The following is a 23,899-nucleotide window of genomic DNA, read 5'->3' on the forward strand; positions in this document are numbered from 1 at the left end:
AACGACACAACCTTAGTGATGAGAAGACCGATTTTTGTTAATCATACCATGAGAAGCCAACAAACAAAGACACCAAGGACAACGTAGTGGAAATTACTTCTATTTACTAATTGTGCTAAAGAAATGATAAATTAATGGCAATGAAAGTGGACCGGGGCTATTTAACGTGCACCTACATCTAAGTACATGGGTGTTTTTGCATTTTTTCCCCCACCGAAATGGAGAATACCTCCCATGTCCCTGGTCATTAGCACATGCATGTTATACACTACAATATTACATCTCAAATGCTTTGTGACATTGTTTATGCACCCACTTTGACTCCTTGGCAGCACCCGGTAGACAGTGTGTACTTTATAGTTTAGAAGAACTTGTTGTTGGGCGAGTTGGTACATATTAGCGAACATTGTTAAACTGCGCGAACAAACGGACCACAGAGACAGCATGGGAGAAGGACAGGCGCAATCTTGTGCAATGTTTACTTATCAGAATTTGACAGAGCGGTAAAGGAAGGGATTGATCGTGACCAGGTTGTTACCGTGTTTCATTATGTTGACGATTTTCGTGTACATTTAAAAAAGCAAGCCAGCTGCACGTATGACAACGCCATCGCAGGTGTACTACACATCTTTCAGCGCCTTGGCAAGGGTTTGACTTTCACCCATGAACTAACAAAGGATAATAATATTCAATTCTTAGACAGCGCTACAAGCTTCTGTGACGACCATGTGTGCTGGAAATATAACCCAAGATCCCAAAAGAAATTGTTGCCCTACGATACGGCTCATTCGAAAACGGTAAAGCGGGCAATAGCCACCCAGTGTATCATATCAGCCTCAGGAAAGTCCTGCACACACAAAATACAGGAAAGCTTTGACAGGCAGATTGTAAGGTTGGAAGAAGCAGGTTTCCCGCAATCAGTCATTTCAGCAGTAGTGGAGGCAGTGCTTAAGAAGATAAAGATGGAGGGCAATATTACTGAAGACACAAGGGAGCGCAAAAATAAGAAACATAAAGTTGTGCCTTATGTTCACAAGAGTTCCCACAACTTAAAAAAGGTTGTGAAACGGTATGGAGTTGAGATAGCGTTCTCGGCTCCCGGCAAGCTCGCTGGGGTATGCTCGCACATAGGAAGAAGTAAAGATAGCTTCCAAGGGTGCGGAAGAAAGCACTCCATTTTCCACGTAGATTGCAGTGTTGGAGTAGTTTATCAGATACCTCTATCATGTGGTAAAGTTTACATAGGCCAAATAGGAAGGTGCGTGAATGTGCGCTTGCGTGAGCATGAATTCTCAATTAGAAATAAAACGAATGGGCACCTGCCAGTCCACTGCTTGGTGTGCAGGTGCAAGCCGATCATGAAGGAAGTAAAGATTTTGTGCCGCTGCCGAGATAGCCGAGCCAGAGAGCTACTCGAGGCGTACCATATTAGAAAAAAGGGACAAGACTGTGTCAGTGACACCTCAGTTTATTTACACAACAGTGAGATGAGGTTTATTGGCGAGCGAAGGTAGGTCGCGTTTTGCATATACAAGGTTTTTCTTCTCTTTTATTTTTTCTTTTTTCGCGTATGCGCAGTGGTGTATGTCGGGGGTGTACTTATATGTGGTCTTTGTGGAATAAACATTAGTTGCAAGTCTGCGCCCGTCCTCGTCCCATGCTGTCTGTGTGGTCCGTTTGTTCGCGCAGTTTAACAATGTTCACTGTCTACTTTAGCAGCTACAGAGACAGTCTGCATTATGATCTAGCCCAACAATCCTACGATGACCTTCTTGATCGACGTTTTGATCAGTACCCACGCAACCCTTATTCACAGAGGCCAGTTACTGCCTATGACTTCTATAGAGAAGTTTTTTACTCTCAACAGATGGATGTGGCTCAACAGTTTCATCAGCATTTCGGAAGTTTGCCCTCTGCTTCTGCTAAGGTGTCACACCAGATCACACAGCTAGATACTGTTACTGACATCAACCATCTGGCTATGGGTAATTGGTTATATCTATGTGGCCAAGAGGGTGCATCCTGGACACTCAGTGCCCAAGGACTCCCCTCTAGGAAGCCACTGTAACAATTCACCTGCTTCAGATGATGCTGACATTATCACCAGTTTTTTTTACCCGCCGTGGTTGCTCAGTGGCTATGGTGTTGGGCTGCTGAGCACGAGGTCGCGGGATCGAATCCCGGCCACGGCGGCCGCATTTCGATGGGGGCGAAATGCGAAAACACCCGTGTACTTAGATTTAGGTGCACGTTAAAGAACCCCAGGTGGTCGAAATTTCCGGAGCCCTCCACTATGGCGTGCCTCATAATCAGAAGTGGTTTTGGCACGTAAAACCCCATAATTTAATTTATTATCGCCAGTTTTCTGGGCTAACCGAATGCCCTCTCCCCAGTGGTGCATCACCCCAATTGAAAAGTAGCTAGTGTGGCTTATGAAAATAAGGGCACTGGAAAACACTTCAGAACTTGCACTTCGGGAAGTAGGTGCTTAGGTTCACCAAACATATTTTTCTTGGTGCAAAGTAGAACATGAAGCAACCTCCAACCTCCACACAAACAGCATGGTCAGCTTCGCCCAGTTCCCCTCTAGCACGCCCTTTGGACAACCTATATTTTTTACTCCTAAAGAAAGGGCAGGTGTAGTAAAGAAGTGTAGAAAAAAAAACAGAAATGGCTGGAACTATTCTGATTTGAATTCTAACATTCAAATATTTTCACACTGCTATTTCAATAGCAATTCCCTAGTGCAAAAAGATATTACAAAAAAGAAACTAGTTAGTCTACCAATACTCTGCTGTCATGTTATAGCAGGTGGTCATGATATACCACAAGAATGTGCAATGTTATTAAGTATAGAAAGCAAGATACAAAATGGCTAAAATGTACAAATACTACTTTCCAAATTGGGGTCTTACTGAACAAAGGTATGTTCCTTTTGTGATAGCATAGGAGCCCAAGGACAGAGATAAAATACTACAAAACAGATGCTGCAGTAGGACAAGGGTGTACGCACACCTAACTTGATGCTCAGAAATACAGGAAGCATAACGTGAGAAAACAAACTCATTTACAGGCAAATTTGGTAGCAATGAGGAGGTTGGCCCTCAATAGGCAATCAGCCATCAGTAAACACAATCTCGGGCTTGACTGCCATTCATGGCCGCTAAAGTAAAAATAGCAGCAACCTTCCAATGGCGCCTTGTCACCTGCCACCATGCCATCCAGTCATTCAAGCCATATTGGTAGGCCTAACATGCATTATTTTGCACAGAAACTGTGGTTGAAAATTAGTTTGACAGTGAGTGAACACGTCTCGAAGCAGTGAATTGCATGCGGAAGTCAAAAATCACTTGCCAATGGCAAGGGCGAGGATGATAACTTTAAAATGAAGACTTCAAATAGCTTGCAACTACAAGTTTCACGACGTGATGTGTGGAGATGTTGTAAATGTCTAGCAAAATTGTTACATGGCTTTCGAAATTTGTCCCACCATGCATATATGGCTTTATGGATAGGCATAAGGAGTGGCTGGGGTGTGGCTCTATGAAGCACTGCTTAGATTACCAAATTATCAAGCAAGTATAACAAAACTGGCATTCAAAAGATCAATCGATGACTGCAGTGACAAAGCATAAATTCTACAGCAGCTGTAGCCAACAATATCCATTATCACCAAAATGACAGAACATGAATCTGTGTATGTAAGTGTAGTCATATACATATGCCAGTTGCAGCACTACCATCTGAGTGGAGAAAGGCATACAAGTACAGCATCCTTTGCATATGCTCATGTCACATGCATTGTTCACCGCTCTTTGGCATAGCTTAGGCATAGCTTTGGCGTAAGTCATCTCATTTGTATACGAATGTAGCAACTTTCATGAAACGTGGACTGGTGCAATTGACACAGCACTGCATACAGCACAAAGAACATGATTTTACAACACTAACAAAATACAAGTGATAGCACCCTTTCCTCAAAAAGAAAAGTACCAGACATGCATGGTAGATGAAGCAGGAGTGTGAAAATATTCCAATCCTTTATTGAGGAAATAGGCTGTCCCTCTACTTGGCTTTATCCACACACGCACGTACTCTCTCCTATTAGAAGCATACTTACACCCCACAACAGAAAATGAAAATGTAGGTTTATAAAGATGCCATAAAATGACCAAACAAAACAGACGGTTCTAACAGAACTATCTTCATTTCGAAAAAATGTGGGCAAGAAGTTGAAAGCTAAATATGACAAACATTAAATGCTGGGTACCAACAAGAAAAATGTTTCCCAAAAAAGGGTGTTCTACATGAGTTGCATTGCAAGTGCAGAGCCTACCTTGCAACATCAAAAAGACACTAAAGAGATGTACTGAATCAGCTTACAATAAAAAGTATCTTTAAAAATTAGTTTCATTGATTTTGCGGCAACAGCTGGGGTGATTATTAGAAGATAAAATCATGATCAATTTTTTTTTATTTCACACCGAAACCAGTCAGTGTGACATCACAGATCGCAAAGCATTTTTTCGCATTTAAGCCATTGTAATTAGGCAGGAGTTAAAATTTCCTGAATTCAGTCATCGGCTTTTTTGGAACACAATGCGTTCATTTTTACTCGTAAGGATTTCATTAAGCGTAAGCAAATGGCATCAAAATCTATAACATCATGCCAAGCTAGTGCAACAATTTCAAGACAGCATTGCCACTTCACATCTTTTCAGGAATACACAGCATCTTCTCAAAGTACGAGTGACTTTGTTCGTAAGATGAGACTAAATGTACGTCCTTCACCCCCCAACTAATTTCATTACAAGCACGTTAGACAAATAAGGCACTATTATTATGGAAGCACGTCTTGACATTTATCATTTACTTTGTCTTGTTTACCTTTAAGATACATCAAGCATAATCATGCTGAACAGCTGAATCAGTTTTTCTCTTGCCTCAGCACTTATCCCGTGGCTTACAGTGTAGCATGCTTGTTTTGGCACAGCCTACAGAGACTGACATGCTTATCATTCCAGTAACTTCAACATCTTCCGTAGTGTTGATGGGCACTTTTAAAGCCAAATACCTGCATTCCACTTGGTGGCCCTCAACACGATACTATGACATGCTTATCGCAAATAGTGCAATTATGCAATTACACTGCATTAATGGTCCACTTAAGTGATTTGTAAAAATATGTTCATTAGTGTAATTTCACAACTACAACGTTTAAACTGCAACCCTCAAATTAACAGAATCATTAGTAATGAAAGCAGAGAAGCGCACCTGTTCTCCTAACAGTTAGCTCTGCTGACCGCTTTTCAAGCCGCCTTAAGTTTTCGTTCACAAACAAGCACGAGTGACCCTTGCCACTGTCGCAATGATCTTATTCATGAAGGCTACCGAAGTGGGGTTGTGATGCTTTTACTTTTTTTAATTCAAGCTCTAATGTGAAAATACACTGAAAGGAACATGGGGCAGATTTATTTTGACAGCTCGCCGAACTCCAATGTGTCATTCAAGGAACCTCTCGGTCCTGTGGAATAAATTTGGGAACCCTTGCAACGAAACCGGACCCCAAGATATGAAGAGAAAAAAGTATCAACTACAAAAATTAGGTGTGGCAGTAAAATCGAATGCTAAACTACAGTGTGGAATTTACAGATACTACTGAAGTTTCATAAGCTGTATCCTCAGTTGAGATATTAACCATTACCTGGAAACTGTTCAGGCCTCTGCTGCATTATTGTTGTTGATTTCAGTATTTCGAAGGCACATTCTTGTGCGCTTTACAAACATTCTCTTCTAACTTATTTGTATTGTATTCAACACCCAGATCACTTGTAAATGGCTCTTTCGTTACAACAGCAAGCCTTCTGCTGTGCTAGCACCGATTGGCGTTGAAGTGTGCTGCAGCACATACTCATCCCTCTTGTTTGTGCAGGATACCACTTCACTTCTGTGATGACGGGTTGGTATACATGTGTGATAAGCAGCTCGCTACATGTTTGAACCCTAGTATTCTGAAAGCAGCAAGGAGATTCGTGGAATGCAGTTGCTGTAGAGTGTTTTCCTTATGGATCTTCCATTCCACAGTAGCTTTAGACACATTTTTTTGGTAATGAGGAACGGTTAATTACTAATACAGCTAAACTCATTTTTCTCTTTAGTGTCCCTTCAATCCCTTTCAATCTTGTTCGGCAGGTCACAAATGAACATCTTATCTTCTTGCACAAAATCTATACACAAACAACTGTCAACAATTTCATCAGGCAAGATCACGTCGCGCGTTCCATCACACGAAAGAAAACACTCCTTTGTGTGAGGAGGAATGGCACGAACATCTGCTTTAATTACTGGTCTGCAGATAACATAGCAGCAGCCTGTCTCCTGAAGCACAAGTATTTTCTCAATTCGTGCATAGCACCCAGCATATGTCTGCACAAAGGTCGTATCAGATTTTAAAGGTCTTCTGAATCCAGTGCTGTGGAAAACTTGCTTCTTTTGCACAAATCGCTCATATTCCACAGCATCGGACACAGCCACTCCACACCGACTATACAGTGCATCCTGCTCTTCAGCACTGAGCACTGTCTTCTTACCTGTGCCCAACAGTGATAAGCCATCTACACACAAAAAGTTTTTCACAGGTGAATATCCAAGAAATCCATTGCACAACCTTTTTTCTTCAGAAGCTAGAAGTGGACTTCCAAGAAGACGCTGCAGCTGCTGAGACATGACGACTCGTTCTACAATTTGGTCCGGAAGGCCCTTTGCTGCGGAAATCTGCCGCACAATGGTGCCATTTCCCCCTTCAAGCACGATGGCAGAATGTGCCCAAAGGGGCCCAAGGGAACGGGCACAGTTTCCAAGGTGGAGGAGTGCGTGGACATTATATGTCATGAATGCCACACCATCTAATGCTTCACACCTTGACACAAAGTTCTTGAGAAGAGACTCTGAAAAGCAAAATAGTTTTAAACAGGGCATGGCTCAATTTGTTTTAAATATTTGCAGATAAACAATGCCTAAAAGCATACACATGTACTCTCACACTGCTCGACATGAAAACATCCCTGCAGGGTTTGTGCACTGAAGCCAGTCTGATATTTAGAAGGAATACAGTGCTTTTCCAAAGTTTAACATGTAGCCTCAACAGTCTCGCCATAAGCAACCCCAGCTTTTGTCATCTAAAGTGCGGTCGTAACCTGACCGGCAAAGAAGAAATTTCAACATTTCACGGAAATTTGCTCTGCATTGCAGGGCAAATTTTAATAATAGTATTTAATAAAGGCAAAATGAGACATGCACCCAAACATTGCAGTTGCTTCGGAGGAAACCCATGCAGGTTCCTCGAAAGAAAAGGCTCGCAGTTGAAGAAAGATTCATCCTGGTCCTGGCCCAAGCTCATATGGTAGAGTGGCTGCCCCAGGAAGGTGGTGGTCCTGGGTTCGAGCCCCGGACCAGGATGAATTTTTGTTCAACTGTGAGGCTTTTCTTTCGAGGAACGTGCATGGGTTTCCTCCGAAGCAACTGCAATGTTTGGGTGCATGTCTCATTTTGCCTTTATTAAATAATTACTTCTCTCCACCTTGCAGGTTTCTGTAGAAATATGTCTAGCATGTTTCACCTTATTTGGCATGCTCGTCTTCAAGATCTCTGCTATGTGGACATGGTTTTGGTCATACAAGCGCTGAAAGATTCAACAGGTTAGCTCACTACAGTACAAACCGTGGACTGATAGTCTGTGTGCGGAGTATCTGCAAACATTACCATAAGCTCACATAAGGTGTTGAGTTCAAACTTGGCTTGCATGCATGCAGTAGCACATCTTTTAGGATCTTACCAGCTTTGTCAATCTCAAGAATGGTGAGTTCCTCTTGAAGGAGGATACATATACCCTCACAAAGCTTGGAAAGGTGCCTCCAGTACTCATGATGCAGAATGTCATTAAGGCAAGGCAGAGCATAGAAAAGGAGCCAGTTTCTCCATTCAGATGCCTTCCAATGGCTTCTTTCTTGAACAGACCGTGGCAGCCTTGTAATGCAGTGAGGTGGCTTGATGGACAACAGCCGTGCATCTATTTTGGAAAGGGCTGATGGTGCACCTATAACAGACAACGCGAACTAATTTAACTATTTCATCAGCGTGACGCGACAAATCTATGCAAACAAGTGGATGCACTGCTCAAAATAGATCAAAATAAACAGCATTACATGCCTAAAAATTGTCATAAGGAAGTGCAATATTTTATTTCTAGGACATTAAAACATAGCACTCTTTTCAGTTAAAAAATACTACACATAAAAATTACTTGTCCTTGGTGATGGGAGAATCGGTTGAAAACATGCTCTCTTAAAAATGTTTACACCCTTTGGGTCGTATCTTACCCCACAATGATAATCATCATCTGTCTTGCCCACATTCCCTTTCTTTAATGCGGCGAGCCCAGTACTTCCAAGTCACGAACAGCTTGCGAGTCATTAGTGTGGCACAGCAGTTTCGACAAGAAAGTAGCGAGCACCAAGTTTTCAAGAAAGGAAACACAAGCAAGGCAGATGACGATTATTGTTGTGGGAGAAGATAAGCCCCAAAGGATGTAAACTTTTTAAAGAGTGCAGAAGAACAACCAAAACAGACAAGTCATTGATTGCAGAAGTGCTAGTTTGGATGTTAAAGCTAAGCAGTGGTGTAGTGGTGTATATATATATAACATTTTTTCAGGCGGAGGGGAACGTGCCTAATGTGCTACCCTCTGGCTATGCCCCTGAAAGTAAGCAATTTTAATGCATTCCGGTTGCTCTATTCATTTAAGTTTTCTGCAGTAGTTGTATGTACAAGCAAACATGGCAGTGTAGATTGAGTAGCTATTTCTCAAGGTAGAGTCATACACACGAGATGATACACTAACGATTGCCACTTTCTGGAAGAGAAAATTGTGAAAGCAGACAAGTACAAAAGACCTAAGCAAGCAACTTGACTAGGAATAAAAGTCCACAAAATGAAAGCTCAGCTGTGTCGCGGCTTGAGAGTATGTCATCCTGCTAATGTCATGCTTTACAAACACTGCTCCCATATCAACAGATGCTTGCAAACGCAATGGAGATGGTAATGCACCTTTTAAAATGTCAAACAAATATTCATAACCAGGACAAGTGTACTTTTATGCACCAAAAATATCCAGTGAAACATACTTAAGGATCTATCACAATTGTGAACAAGTACAAAACATCAAATTGATGATGCAAAATCCCATGACACACAGTCAGGCAATTTCATTTGGTGACATTGTTTGCTTTGTGAATCCACCTTATTTTACAAGTCAAGCATCTTGTAATTTCACTATGTTATCAAAATATTAAAAAATAAATGGCAATGGAAAGAGTCACATTACCTGAATTGAAGCGCTCATCAGAATTTGAACTTGACAGGATGGTTTCTGTCAGCTGCTTTGCAACACCTTGTAGGACACAGTGCATGTACTCAACGCTGTAGCCGTTCACAAGGTCCAGACCTGAATGAACACATGTAGCTTATGTAAGAAAACATACATCCCTTAGTTTCACTATTACACTTATTATGAGCTTCAACGCACAGACACGTGGCAAAGCACTCACCCAGGTTGGATAGCAATGCTGATTCGCAATGTGTTTCCCATTTAAACATAGAGGATTCCATTGTTTTAGTTCAGAACAATGCCCCTTCATGCCTGCTTTTGCCTTCTCTCCCAGGGGCTTGAGAAAATTTGTTTCTCAAAAATGGTCAGAACAAACTGGCGGCAACCTTTTGTACGAGCTGTGTATCATTCCTGTTTCTTGAAATACAAAGTGCTGTCACCTCGGAACTTAATGTTTGATTTCTCCCCCCTCGATGAGTCTTGATACAGATTTCTCTATTATCACACTGTGCCTACATTTACCCTTTCTTTTTTTTTGCATCAAACTGCAATATGAATGTTACTGCTAACTTACCGTTCCTTAAGGAGTGTACTGATCTCGGCTGGTTGGTACATCATTAGGATGCAAACAAACAGCGCTTGGATGGGGTGAAGTGAGGATGACAGACAAGATGCGGAACTAACAACCACAGGTTCATTGCGGGAAATCCAATATGTACAAAACACAGGCCGAGTTCAGAAGACCGAAAAAAAACATGGTATCTGCACCGGGAAAGGAATGAAATCATCGCATGACATCTGGCGTCATAGCAGGCTGTCATGTTTTTAACTAATAGTTAATCTCCCAGTTATGCATGGAAACAAAGGGTACACTGACCCAGGAGATTCCACACGACTGGATAAAACACGCCTCACAAACCGGACGTGTTCTTTGCTCTGTATATCTACCTAATATTCTGCATTTATCACAGAGATGTTGGCAGCCGCATTCTTTCCAGTGCGGGGCTAAATGACTGGGTACAGACACTTTCAGTGAGCATATGTGCTCTCTCAGCCGGTCGTTCAAACATCGGCCTGTGTGGCCTAGTTGCAGTGTCCACACTTCAGTGAAATCTTATAAAACTGCGTATGTGTAGTCAACAAATGGTGTTCCGTGTTTTTTTTTTTCACCAATAATTTTCCTTGGGCTTTCCTTCTTGAGTTTGCAGCATAGTGCTGAGAGCGTGTTCCTTGCGCTGTACAAAACACACATGCCTATTTTTCCTGCAACCTTTTTTTAATCTATAGTAGACCTCACGGACATAGGGTATGACGGCTCTGCTTGCATGAGGTTCTTTGTCCTGTGTGTCGCGCCCTGCCCTTCATCTGGTCAGGATCACCAAAAGCCTTTTTGAAAGAGCAGTCAGCAGGGCCATAGGATATCCAGCCTGAGTAACACAGTGTACTTGGTGCATGAAGCTACTAACCACCTGGTGGTGGCATGAACGGGTCAGAGCTGATCTGAGGCAGGAGACTGCAATACTTTTCTTTGAGCGTGGATTGTTCAGTTTAGTTTGAAGTTTATTCTCTTTCTTCATTACAGAAAGAGGAAACAAGAGCTAAAGGCCATTAGGCCTGACAGGGGCTCTTGCTCCTAAGCGCGTTTGGCTTACATGATGATCCAATGTATGAAAAAGGCAAATAAACAAGATAATGTGTACATTATACAATGACTTCGTGAAAAAGACATTTATGCTTCAATTTTTGTTTGTGCATTCACATTACAGCACAGATTAAGGAAAACATATAAAGTGCATAAAAAAAATCTTAGTGCGATAGCATTTTATGTATAAATAATTTGATTGGGTATGAGAAGATTTTTTATACATTGCTTAAAATTAGGCACACAGAAATCAATTTTTTGCTCAACGATGTTTAGTAGCCTTGGTATTTGATAGTTTATATCCTGACGTCCGTAGTTAGTATGCGTGAATGGTATTTTCTTGATTTGATAACGTAATGGGTATCGAGGAGAAGTGGGTATGCTGACATGGAGCCTGTGCTTTTTTATATGTAAGAGTAATCTATAATAAAATACTTGATTTGCTCGTAAATGTTTGCCGAAGAGATTGTGTGTGGGTAAGTCACGCGGCCTACCATGGTAGTTTTCAAAAATTCGGACTACTCGTTTTTGCAAGCTTAATAACTTATCATAATTTTTTGCTGTAGTTACTTGTTACTTGTTCTAGCCTTTTTGCTTGAAATAGAACAGTTATATTAACAGGCAATGGCTTGTTTATCGGTTTAAATATCATATATTTGGTTTTGTTGACATTCAATTGTAGTTTCTTGATGTAGAGCCATTCAGATAATAAATTTAAATAATCATTTATTTCGTTTTGTAAGCATTGCAAGGAAGAATTTGCAAAAGAAAAGATTAGTGACGTCTGCGTACATGACGATATTAGGTGAGGAAGAAATGTTATGAAGGTCATTTATATAAAGATTAAATAATAACATCGTATCTCCAACTAAGTGGTGATCAATTCTAACCAATATCTCGACGTCTAAAAACCTTATCTTATTGTCGGAGGGATGCTCGATTGTTAGCACCGAAGGGTTTATTACCAATTGAAAGATGTCAAAAATATATTTTACTCGCAAAAGGTGCAAACGCGGCTACATAGGCAAAACAGGCTGATATTTGAATGACCGGCTGAGAGAGCATGCATACTACTCACTGAAAGTGTGTCTACCCAGTCATTTATCCCAGAACTGCAAAGAGTGCAGCTGCTAACCTCTTTGATAAATGCACAACATTAGGTAGATGTACAAAACAAAGTGCATGTGAGATAACCGAAGCATTTTTTAACTAATCACATGGAAACTCCAGCATCAGTGTACCCTGTTTCCGTGCGTAGCTGTGAGATGAACTATTCGTTAAAAACATGAGAGCCTGCTATGACGCTGCACGTGATGTAATTTATTTATTCCTTTCCCGGCGCAGGCACCGTTTTCGTTGGTGTTCTACGCTCAACCTGTGTTTTGTATATATTGCATTTTCCACAATAAACCAGTGGTTGTTAGTTCAGCACCTTGTCTGTCGTCATTACTTCGTCTTGTCGAAGTACTCCTTATCCTTGTCCTCATTACAGTTTCTTGTCTGCGATATTTTACCACAGAAAAGGAGGCAGTCTTTCCAGATTACTTTCATGATACCAAGATTTCGCATGCTATAATGAAGCCTTCTTATGTATCAAAACTGCTTCAAATATTTCTCGGGCACTCACCTCAAAATTTTTTTCGCACAATCAAGGCACCCGTGGAAATCTGAGGACACATTCTCGGACAGTCACTTTCAGAGATATCACCTTCAGTACAGCCTGATTGAAACTCCTCTAGTCGCCGAACTTGCCATGTACAAAATCAGGTGAAGGTGACAGGCTCGTGGAAAGTGATCATCCAAGAATACGTCTTCAGAATTACACTTGCACTAGCTGCAATGCATGGCAAGATTAGTACCTACCTCGCTCTTAAAAGAATTTGCATGTTCTGTCAGATATTCTTTTGTACAACTGCCCCTCCGATCAAGTAGAAAACGTTGCTCTGACAAACAAGATACTTTTCTGCATGCTTTTTCTTGCATATTTTGGTTACACCTTATTTCTAGCTTCCACACAAAAAGGAGCTACTCGGGAAACTCATGCTGCCTCCCTTTTTTTGGCGCGGTGTAGAATGATTGTGTAACGAAACTGTGTGGAGAAGATTATTTCTCACCCGTTGTGGTTGCTCAGTGGCTATGGTGTTGGGCTGCTGAGCACGAGGTCGCGGGATCGAATCCCGGCCATGGCGGCCGCATTTCGATGGGGGCGAAATGCGAAAACACCGGTGTGCTTAGATTTAGGTGCACGTTAAAGAACCCCAGGTGGTCAAAATTTCCGGAGTCCTCCACTACGGCGTGCCTCATAATCAGAAAGTGGTTTTGGCACGTAAAACCCCAAATATTATTATTATTAAGATTATTTCTATGGTACGGCGTAGAATGTTTGCATGATCAAACTGAGGCATCAGAGATGATTAGGTGGGGGATGGGGGCAGTTGTTAGTGTGCCATCTGTGTCATTAACTGAGAAAGAATTGTTTTTATTTAGTGGGTGATAAGCTCCTTCAGGTATGTCCTCAGAAGGCACTTGTTAAAAAAAAGATCTTTCTGTCTAGTTTGTGGTTCTTTCGAAGTTTATATTAGCTTTCTTTTTTCATGTCAGTTTAGCATCACGTATTTTCAGCCTCTGCCATGGACACTTTAGTGATCGTGATTGTTTTTGCGCATGTGCTTAAGTACGCCAGCAGTGGACAGCTTCCTTTTGACGTGAGTTGTAAGCTAGTGCTCGGGCTGTCTGTGTCTTTTTTTTTGTCCTGTGTGTTTCGCACTTTAACATCTTCACAATTTTGAGTCTAATTTTTTTAACTAGGTGAACGTGAAGAGTTTTTAACAAGTACCCATGCTGTGCACACAGGTCCCCAACTTCTGCCATGAGACTACAAAACCATATACGAGGCTCTTAAACTTGCTATACTGGTAGTTAACTTAAGAAATTTAGTTATATATAAATATTAGCTTCTAGCATTTGACACACAAAATGTGATGTCTGCCACCCCCATGAATTATTTGCAGAAAAAAATTATTACTTTGCCTCGAATCACATATTTGTTATAATTGAAGATTAATATACTCAAGGTAGACTAGCACAAATTAATAACAGACACAAGGAACAAAAGGACAAGCGCTAATGTACCATCATAATAATGCAAGACCTACTACAGCCCAAGAGTCAGTCCTGTTGAAAACAATTAACACTAAAACATGTTGCATGTGGTTTATGTTATGGACATGTACAGCAGTGAATTATTTGCACTGCCCACAGTGTAGAAGCAGAAAAGCTGTGAAGCCAAGAATCTATACCAGTGTCACGCATGCACTTCTAAAGGCATCGAACAGACAGTCTTTTGACATAACGACGAAATGGGTGCTGCTATATAGTTAAAAACAATCTACATATGCGACGATAGTGCTAGAAATGATAGCGTTTTTGTCTATTTTTTGTGCAGATTTAGTGTGGCAACCAACGTCCCACTCCTTCATAAGGTGAAACTCTTGACAGCAATTATGAAGTGCCGTGTTGCAGCATCACAACTCTTTCGAGTTTGACAGAGATTGGCAGTTTCAGTGACTCTTGACTGAAATCTTTGAGCCAAGTGCATGTGACACAGGTATTACTGCAATTAGGAAAGGAATTAGGGCTTCAATGCTCCTCACTCACCTTTCAAGTTCATCAAGGCTGACGGCCCCTTTCAGCCATTGATGGTGTCTCTAAACCTGCTTGCCAGATGCATCTCACTCTTGACACGGCCTGAAGTTCTTTGTTCCACAGAAGACACCGTTGCGTACCGCATGCTCCCTAATGCACATAAAACAGTGAAACAATAACATAAGTGAAAGTAACAAAGTACGATTTTGTCACTAACATCTAGCGCCTGCATCATTATGTTTAGATTGCACCACATAGTCAGCATAATTATATGAAATACCAGTATTTTATAAAGTGTATATATCCGTATAACATATTCTGTGCATTACACGCTCCAAGAATACCTTGCACATTTTTAAGAAACATACATATTAGTCATTTTTCAGAGACTGATAGAAATATAAGATATTTTACTCACCTTCTCGGTGCTCTCCTGGAATCAGGCACCATGTGCAACCAAAATATCCATTGGAGGTCACCATGTTCTGCACACATGCCCTCGCAGGTGCATCAACGGAGACACACAATACATGAGGCTTTGACACATGAACGTCTCCTTTGTGAGGCCACTTCACTGCCCCTGTGCAGTTTACTTCATTCACGAACCCCTCAAGGAACAGTTGCATCTCTGGATGCTTTTTACCAAACCAGAGCTCTGCAAGAACCGGGTGTTTAAATCGCAAATGCGGTGGCAGTTCATTAACCATAAATTGCAGGGGCCACACTGACGTCTTCGAAGATTTCCATACAGGGCTCCCATCAGTATTTATTGTCAATGTCAAGTCATCAGGGCGAAGGTTCTGTTCTTCCCTCAGCCTGCTGTAGCACTGACCCCTGGTAATATCAGTAACGGTAGATGACGGGTGCTGAAGTGCTTCAAGGCTTTCATGTAGTTCCTCTTTGGTCCGTTCAATCATAAGCCTGAGTTGCGTTGCCAGGTTAAGAATGAAGAAGAAGCAACCTTCATTTTTTAATGACTGGGTTGTTCTGACACTGTGACAGCTGCTGCACTCAGCAGAATTGCCATGCGTTGTCATGACGCGTTTGCATGGTTCACAATAAAAGTGATGCTGCACAATATCCCGCATGTCTCCCGCCCAGAGCTTCCGAAAAGTGAATTTGCTCGAAGGCAAGGCATCTCTGCCAACAAGAAAGTTTATCAGCTTCGCTAGGTCGCCCAGTGCTGTCCACGACAAACCATGAGACATCGCAAACAACATTACTGCTGCTATTGCGGCCGCCTTTGTTACATTTGAGTGCGGCAATCTTTCGCCGCCGTACTGCGCGAACCAGGACGGCAACGTGTCATCATCAAAGGATTTGTTAGTAACGTATTCGTCGTTACCGTCAGAGCTGTCCCAATTTTCGGAAGTGCCACTTGCACTTGAGCTGTTCCTCTCGTCGGGTTCGTCATCAGTGTCGAGTATGAAGTTGTCGCTGCCGTCGTGGTCCGAAGAAACTGCGTTGTTATATCCGTCATTTGACCCACATGGCGATGTGTTAGGCGAAGCCTCTGTCGCGCTTCCCGACTGCACACTGATGCCGACGCTCGTAGATGGTGCCCGTGAGTTTGCCGATGCGACGGCGACGGTGTGCGCCTTTTCATGCCTATACCAAGTAGAGGCCGGCACGTCGAAGTAGCCATCCTTGTCTAAGTACACTTTACGCTGCTTTATAGCGGAATTCTCGGTCATCGCTTGCTTTCGGTGCACGCTAAGGTGATGATAAACACCGAACGATCACGCAATAGCCACTGCTTTCCCACAGAATAAAGAGCGCTCTATTCCCGCTTGCGGAAAGAAGCCAACAGGAAGCCGCGTTGGTAACACCACTAGAACAACCAGACAATCATTACTTCAATTATAGACAGATACCACTAGCATCTTCTGTGAAATAGAGGAGCGGCGAATGCCACCAAGCAATGTACAGGTCCTGCATATTTCGCTGCGTAGGTTCGAAAAGAAGGTTTCGTGCTCTCCGCTGCACGGTTATTGCTAATATTTTGCAAGAAAACCGCATTTTGGAGTCTACGTTGTTTAATATACCACTTGGCACAGTTAATTGCCTGGTTTTTAAGAAGTGAACTGCTGCGGCGACGGCGTATGCATAAACTTGCTTCGCGGCCTGTCGGTAGCTGCAGAAAGCAGCGCTTCGCGGAGGGCAGTTCCATGTTCCAGAAGTGGGCAACACGCGTCAGCCCTCCTTAAAAGGCTGTTTTCTGCAGCTGTCGGCAGGTGGCGAAAAAAGTTTACGCTTGCACCGTCGCGGCGGTAGCTTACATAATCCTAGGTGTAGGCAAATTTGCACTTTTTTCTTAAAAGCCAGTTAAGTAACTGTGCCAAGTCTTATACTGAACGACGTAGACTACAAGGTGCGATATTTCTGCAAAGTTTTTGCAAAAGCCGTGCTGCGGTGAGCTCAAAACCCTTTTTCGAACATACGCAGCGAAATATGCAGGATGCTGTATTTTTACCTTTCTTCCGCACTTGACGCACGGTTCGTGTTTTGCCGTACGTGACAGAAATTTATTTCCCAGTAATGCTTGGTGAAATTGCAATTTGCCAATGCTGAAATGTCCTGTAACGTTTGCATGCTATGAATTAAACACAGTTAAATGTGATTACATCTCGTCATGTGCAGACGAAATTTCGAGCTTGGATCACGGTCTTCCAGCATTTGTCTTAGCAAAATTTGTCGTGTGGAGGATGTAAAGATATTACCTACGCCAATCGCTTCAAGTATAAAATTTTCATTAACATGCCGGTCCGCAGCGGACATTAACATGCCGTGTCACAGAGGAAGTTATGCGCTGCTTACAGAAACCTCGCACTACAGGTGGAAAGTCGTCGTATATGAATATAAAGCGTACGCGGTCTGAACGACGCCACGTACCATCAATTGATGTCACGCGGCGCACTACTGATCGCGATCGAGCCCGATTTGGATATAGAAGCGTGCCACTGCGATTGGCTCCCTTCTGCAAATTGAATTCGTTCTGTATCGGGCTCGATCTCTCGATCTCTCTCTCTCTCTCTCGCTATATATATATATATACACACATATATATATATATATATATATATATATATATATATATATATATATATATATATATATATATATATATATATATATATATATATATATATATATATATATATATATATGGACTCATATGTGTTTGAAGCTCTTAAGAGAGCTATATTTTCAGTGAAATTTGGGGACACGCAGCCTGGCCGGGCCGCACGGCCGGAGATATAGTTCGCATTAAATCAGGGGCTGCGCACTCCTTAATTCGTCTGATCGACTTATGCAATGCAAAAAAAAAACGATGTGTGTGTGGGCGTGCGCACGTACGAAGGAAATTAACAAAAAATATAAGCAGTTTTGCCCAAAGGGCTCCTCGGACGATGTTCTACGTATATACACGCAGGCACGCGCCAATTTGGCGTGGCACAGTACACAAGGTAATATATATCCTGCTTCAATGGCATTAAATGCCTGCTTATAAGCGCTCTAGCAGGCTCTGCACGGTCTCATGAAGCGATATGGTCGAGGAGAGGGAGGAGCGTTGCCTGTGGCGTATGCTCATCTAATTGGCGCACGGTGGGAAACAATCGCGACGCCAAGTGAAATGTACAGATCAGGTTAATTAGAAAGCTTAATTGTCCCATTAGCTGCGTGCCCATTCTGCTCACAGCAGTGGATGCAGCAACCGATTGAGCAGGTGCGGGAAACATACGTTCCTATGCTAGCGGAGCATGGAAAGCGACATCGAGGCGATTTACCTTTAATTTTATTAGCCTATCTTAGTGCACTGACGATGCGTTCACTTCGCTGCTTCCTTGGAGCCAAATGGTATCGGTCTCTGCATGGAGGTCCTCTCCGCATGGGAGTGCCCCATGCGTCGTCGAGTGGGACCACTGACAGAGGACGTCAGTAGTGGGGACATCACGCCGACGGCGTTGTTGCGCCTGAAACATCCGTGTCGCAGCAAAAAAAAATCGTTTTCATCTGCACTTAATTATTCCGTGCATGACCTTCGCGGTGTCAAGCTTTGATAGTGTTATTACATATCCCTTTGCCAGGTATCAGCGTTGACTATGTTTCGTGAACGAATGATGACGCAGAGAGGAGCCGCAGTTGACTCACACTTTTCGAAACAGAGATCCCGGCCCGTTAAACTCAAAACTGAAATGTACAATAACTGAACTAATGGACGTGCAATAGTTCAAGAACAAAATTACAATTAATATCGCTAACATTGTGACTTTTGTAACGGAAATTAAAACAAGTAAACATGATTCTGTGAAGTTAAGACGCAACCAAGAGCGGAAAGAAGTCCTACAGTTTGTAGCGGATAAACATTAGCTGCCGATTGGACGCGTCCATGAAAGCACGCACCCGACGTACGCGAAAGTCGATGAGACTTCATGCCCATTGCTTGATGTTACATTATTGTAGCCTTATTATCTGGGCCCAAGGGATGAATTCAAAACAAAGAATTCCGGTTTACTTGCCTGCGCGAGCTGATTGAGAAAATGATTTAAGAGATACGTACAGGATGAGAGGAAGATGAGTGTAGCAAAAAGGCAATCGGCGCACTTTCATAAGCGGCACATCTTTACAAACAAGGAGAATACAAATAATCAAGCTATATATTCATGCATGTGAGGCGTCGGAACGAACTAAATGGTCACCCAAAATCGAACACAAGAGCCTTTCCAGCGAATTTATGGGCGTATGATGAAAGTGAAGGGCATGAACAAACGAGGAGTTACACACGTTTATATTGCCCTTAATTTTTTTAACCTGTGGTTGTATTTTACTCCTCATATGGCCAATAATCTCACCGACATGTACATGTGCTGCGTCGAATCCCAAAATGCGCGCGAGCGATTTCGTGCAACGAAACAGAAACCGATCCAACATGCCTTCCGAAATCTGCCGGTGCGGTCTAAGGCAAATTTTGGAGGTTAACACTCAGTCGATATTATTAATATTATTTTCATGAACTATTTAAGCTAGGACGGCAAGGCCACAGCAAAGTACAGGAAGTTACAGGAACCTTTCGTTGTAGGGTGTCTGTGACGTTGTACGCGGGCGGAGACAAAGTTGTAGCCACTCCGTGGTTGTAGCCGTAGCCGTGTAGGTGTGTGTTGAGGCGCCGTTGTTGCTGTTGCCGCGTGTAGAAATGCTTGCCTACGTAAAATACCGCGACAACTACCGCGCGATATTGCCTGTGCGGCTCATAAAGTCGTTCGAGTCAGAGGACGAAAAAGACTTCTCAAAGTCAAGAGAAGTCCAGGCTCACTGGTGTAGCGAATACGGCGCTACTGAAGGGTACTACCCGGCCTTTGTACATGCCCTGGCAGGTAAGTAAGCCTTGCTTCCCTGTGTTTATATTGTTACACTGGGCAAGTTTTGCGTCTTCTGTAGTCTCCGTCGATGCCTGGCTGTCTGTCTAACGCTTTCTTGGTCCACGGTTATCTTTACCAGAAACTGCGAAGCTAGCAAAAACTATCGTTGGGTTTCTTAATGAGGCCTTGCAGAAATTTCGTTAGAAAGCGGCAATGTGCCTCACTTTTTATGAGATTAGGGAGTGCCCGACATGCATTAGTATGTGCAGTGTTTGCATAGTATCACAGGACATAAATGTGTTGTCACATGTGCACTACGGTATTGTATGCTTGCGTTGATGTTGAGCAAATGTGCGCCGCGTGCGTCGTTGACATTATCACATCATCACAACGGATGGACGTACACATCTTGAGCCTATTTGTGTTTTAACAGCTGCTTTTCGAAGTGTTGATGCATACGTAGACAGATGCAAAGCAGTTGTAACAGGAAGTTACTAATTTTGCATGTCCAAGACATCCGCGTCAAGGCCTAATTCCTGAGCCTAAAGGTTGTTTCCAAGCAGGTCTCAAGATCTGTTTGCAAAAAGATATTTTAAATTTGTATTGCGATAGCAATTGTATGGACACTCCAAGCGAATTGCCGTCGATTTCGTCGGGAGGTTCATATATATTTAAGTACATGTGTGCTATATGTCATGCTATATGACATGTAGTATAAGCGGTTTATATTGTCACAACATTCTGTCGCTAAGGTTGCTTATACCAGGTCTTCCATCTGTTACAAAATTATTCCTAACAATATTGAGAATGGCAGCCCGCGAAAAATTTCATAAAAGGCAATGCCGACATGCATGCTTTTTATCTTAAGCCTTCTCGGACAAGGCTGCTCTCGGACTACCAACAGGCACACGCACGCATCGGCTTCTCGCCTTAGGAATCTACGTGACCTTTGAAGAGCTGAGGATCGCGGCCCTCATGTTCCAACAAGAAAGTCTGTAGGAAGGTGCTACATGGCTTCGGGTATCCCATGTGGCCACAGTACAGCAATAAGGAACTACCAATATCCGTCCCCAAATCCACACCGCGCCTGTGCCAAAACATGAATGCCTTGTACTGCCATACGCGTCGCGATGCAATGGCCAGACAACTTGCAAAATAGTACGAAATGGACCCAGACACACTTTACATGGACACGGTCCACTGCGCACACATGGCTTTTCATAGAACACCGTTGGCTCGGACCGTAGGCCAGGTATATCCACCTGTGCCTCAGCCAAGTCCAGCTTGGTAAATATGGCAGACGCCTCAGCAATCGCCCTCGCAATCAAAACCAACGAAGACATGAAGCAAGGATCATTTATCCTCATGGACTCGCAAATAGCGTGCTATTAAGTAGCGCCTGCATTCCTGCATGTGGCGTCTGCCCCTTAGGTGCAGCAATAAACCAGGAACACAGTATCACATGGTGCCTGGGACACATTGCAGCTACAGGAACAGACAGTGGACAGTGCTGCTACAGCTATTGCTTACCGAGCTACTGTCCCCCATACAGGCACCTTCCTCCCACCACTGGTGCCCCTCTCTCCCCAGGATGCCCTAGAGCACCAGTGTAGAGAAAGTGTACCTGCCGCCACACGTTCACCTAAGTGTAAGGGAAGCATATGAGTGGTACTGCCCGCAAACGAGTACATGCCTGCACTTACGGTTGAAACTTGCCATCCACCTACCTCATGGCATGCGTGGGCTCTTGCCCGAGATGTGGAGGCCAGCCAACTTTCAGCCACATTCCCTGGGAATGTGAGCTCGGATCACGAAAAATTTTTACGCCTCACGTTCTAGTGCAAGGCTGCGCAGGAAGATTGTCATAATGGTGTTCAGCTGATAACAGCATCCTTAATTTTTCTTTTGTACGTCTGTGTGCAACTGCAAGCACTTGGTATTGATGACTGTAGTTAAATGTGACTGTTGACACTGTGCTGCTGTTTCGGTTTTAGACACCCTGGACGGCCTCAACACGAAACTTAAGAAAATGAGGGAATCATTCCCCAGACTGATAAAAGTTCAGGGAGAGCTGCGGGCGTCCCGCAAGCACAGAGTGAGTATTTCTAAGCGCTATAATAACATGATAGTCTAGTCACTACTTGGCCATTTTATCTCGATACCACCACTTGCATGCTGTTTATGTGGTGTTCAGAGTTAAGCAATATGCCAGTGAAATAATTGTGTACTAAAAAAATTGTGCAGATACCATTTGCTGTGAAAATTCATGTTATGCAAAGCATTTGGCAAGGTGCCTGGCTATCCAGCCTTGTTTGGAGTTCCACAAAGGAAAGCCTGGTGGACGAACATGTCTTTTGTAAATTCAGTAGTGTGTGGGGGCAGTGAGCATGTATCTGTGTATGTGTGACAGAAGCATGGCGATAACCGCGTTAAAAGGATCATGAGCCAGCAATGGCATGATCGGCCATTGCCGGCTATTTGCCATGACCTTACGACATGGCGATCATTGTTTTCTACATAGAGGTAGTGGGTGAACTAATTGGGAGAAGCACTGACTGTGCCATGATCAGGGACTGTGTTATATAATCAATCATACTTAAGGCTATGTAATGCAGGGTCTGGAAAATTATGGCATTTGTATTCCGGCAAAGAAATGGTAAAATATGATTAGCCTAGGCAGTCATGAAGTTAGTGCAATGCTGCATAGTTTCTACATAGTGTAAGCTGCTGCAAAAAAGTACTAAAAAAGTAGGCCAGTCCCAGAGAAAGTACAGTACAACAAGGCATCTATAAGTGTGAGCGGTCGCAGGGAAAGAAGATGAGGAAAAGACACGGGGTGCAGGCGCCGAGTGTTTCAAGAACAGACTGGCTTTGAAACTTAAGCATGCGTGTGATTGTGGCCTAACGGTTAGAACACCAGTCTGCCGTGCTCAATGGTAGAGGTATGATTGTACCACTGGTCAACCATCTTCTTTTTATTAAAGCAAGGCGAGTCACAAACATGCATACCTAGCTACTTTAAAGTGTGCTGAATGAGGCAACTAGTGCTTCAAATTCAAGTATGCTTATAGGATTTCATCTATAGGTATTTACCTTGAGGGAGCATTTAATTTTTCCTCTGTTGCTTATCCCACCTCTGTAGAAGGAGCCAACGCCACGAGAAATAAAAAAACAGCGTGTTGCAGCCACAGAGGCTCTCCATGAACGCATTTTGGAGCAGCACAAGGTATGAACAGAACATAAAGGACTTTTTTGGAGCCACGTTGTGTGCCAAAATGGACAGGAGTACACTGCTCAGTAGAATATAGTGATGCATCTTATTTATTTGCACTGCTTCAGTTTTCAGACCAGTGAGCCACCAGAAGACGTGGTGGCTGAACTCAAAGCCACGATTGAAAACCAAGCAACAGAGCTGCGGAAGCTCAAGCAAAAACTTAAAGAAGGAGAGGAGCTTAATAAAATGTTAACCATAGCTCTGCTGGATAAATTTGGTGAGTACATAATGTATTTCTCAGTAGCCTTATCACCTTACAACAAGAAATAGTGGCCACATCAACAAATTAGTTGCCTGCCTCGCTTCCACAATTTGGTGCTTAATGGCTCATGTTGAGTTTTCCCATGAGCACTGTACAGCATTAGCACACTTTCCAATGATGTCGCGCTGCTGGTACTTCTTTTCAATTAATAAGGATATGCTCCTGCTAGATTGTAAAGAAAATCATTGTGGGCAATTTAATAATTTCCCAAGTACATGAGGACAATGAGCTATTGTTTTATAATGCCAACAAAGCGCAGCACTGCAATCCATATTGTCCATGCATTCATAAGGGATGAAACTACAATGGTTTCACATATTTAGCAAACCTC

General features: G+C 42.8%; 1 pseudogene; it reads right to left on the reverse strand.

The window, feature by feature from the left end:
- Positions 1–825: 825 nt before the first annotated feature.
- Positions 826–16,366, reverse strand: LOC142558365 (uncharacterized; annotated as a pseudogene).
- Between the last annotated feature and the right edge of the window lie 7,533 nt (positions 16,367–23,899).

Source organism: Dermacentor variabilis, chromosome 9 (assembly GCF_050947875.1).
Source record: "Dermacentor variabilis isolate Ectoservices chromosome 9, ASM5094787v1, whole genome shotgun sequence".
Taxonomy (NCBI): Eukaryota; Metazoa; Arthropoda; class Arachnida; order Ixodida; family Ixodidae; genus Dermacentor; species Dermacentor variabilis.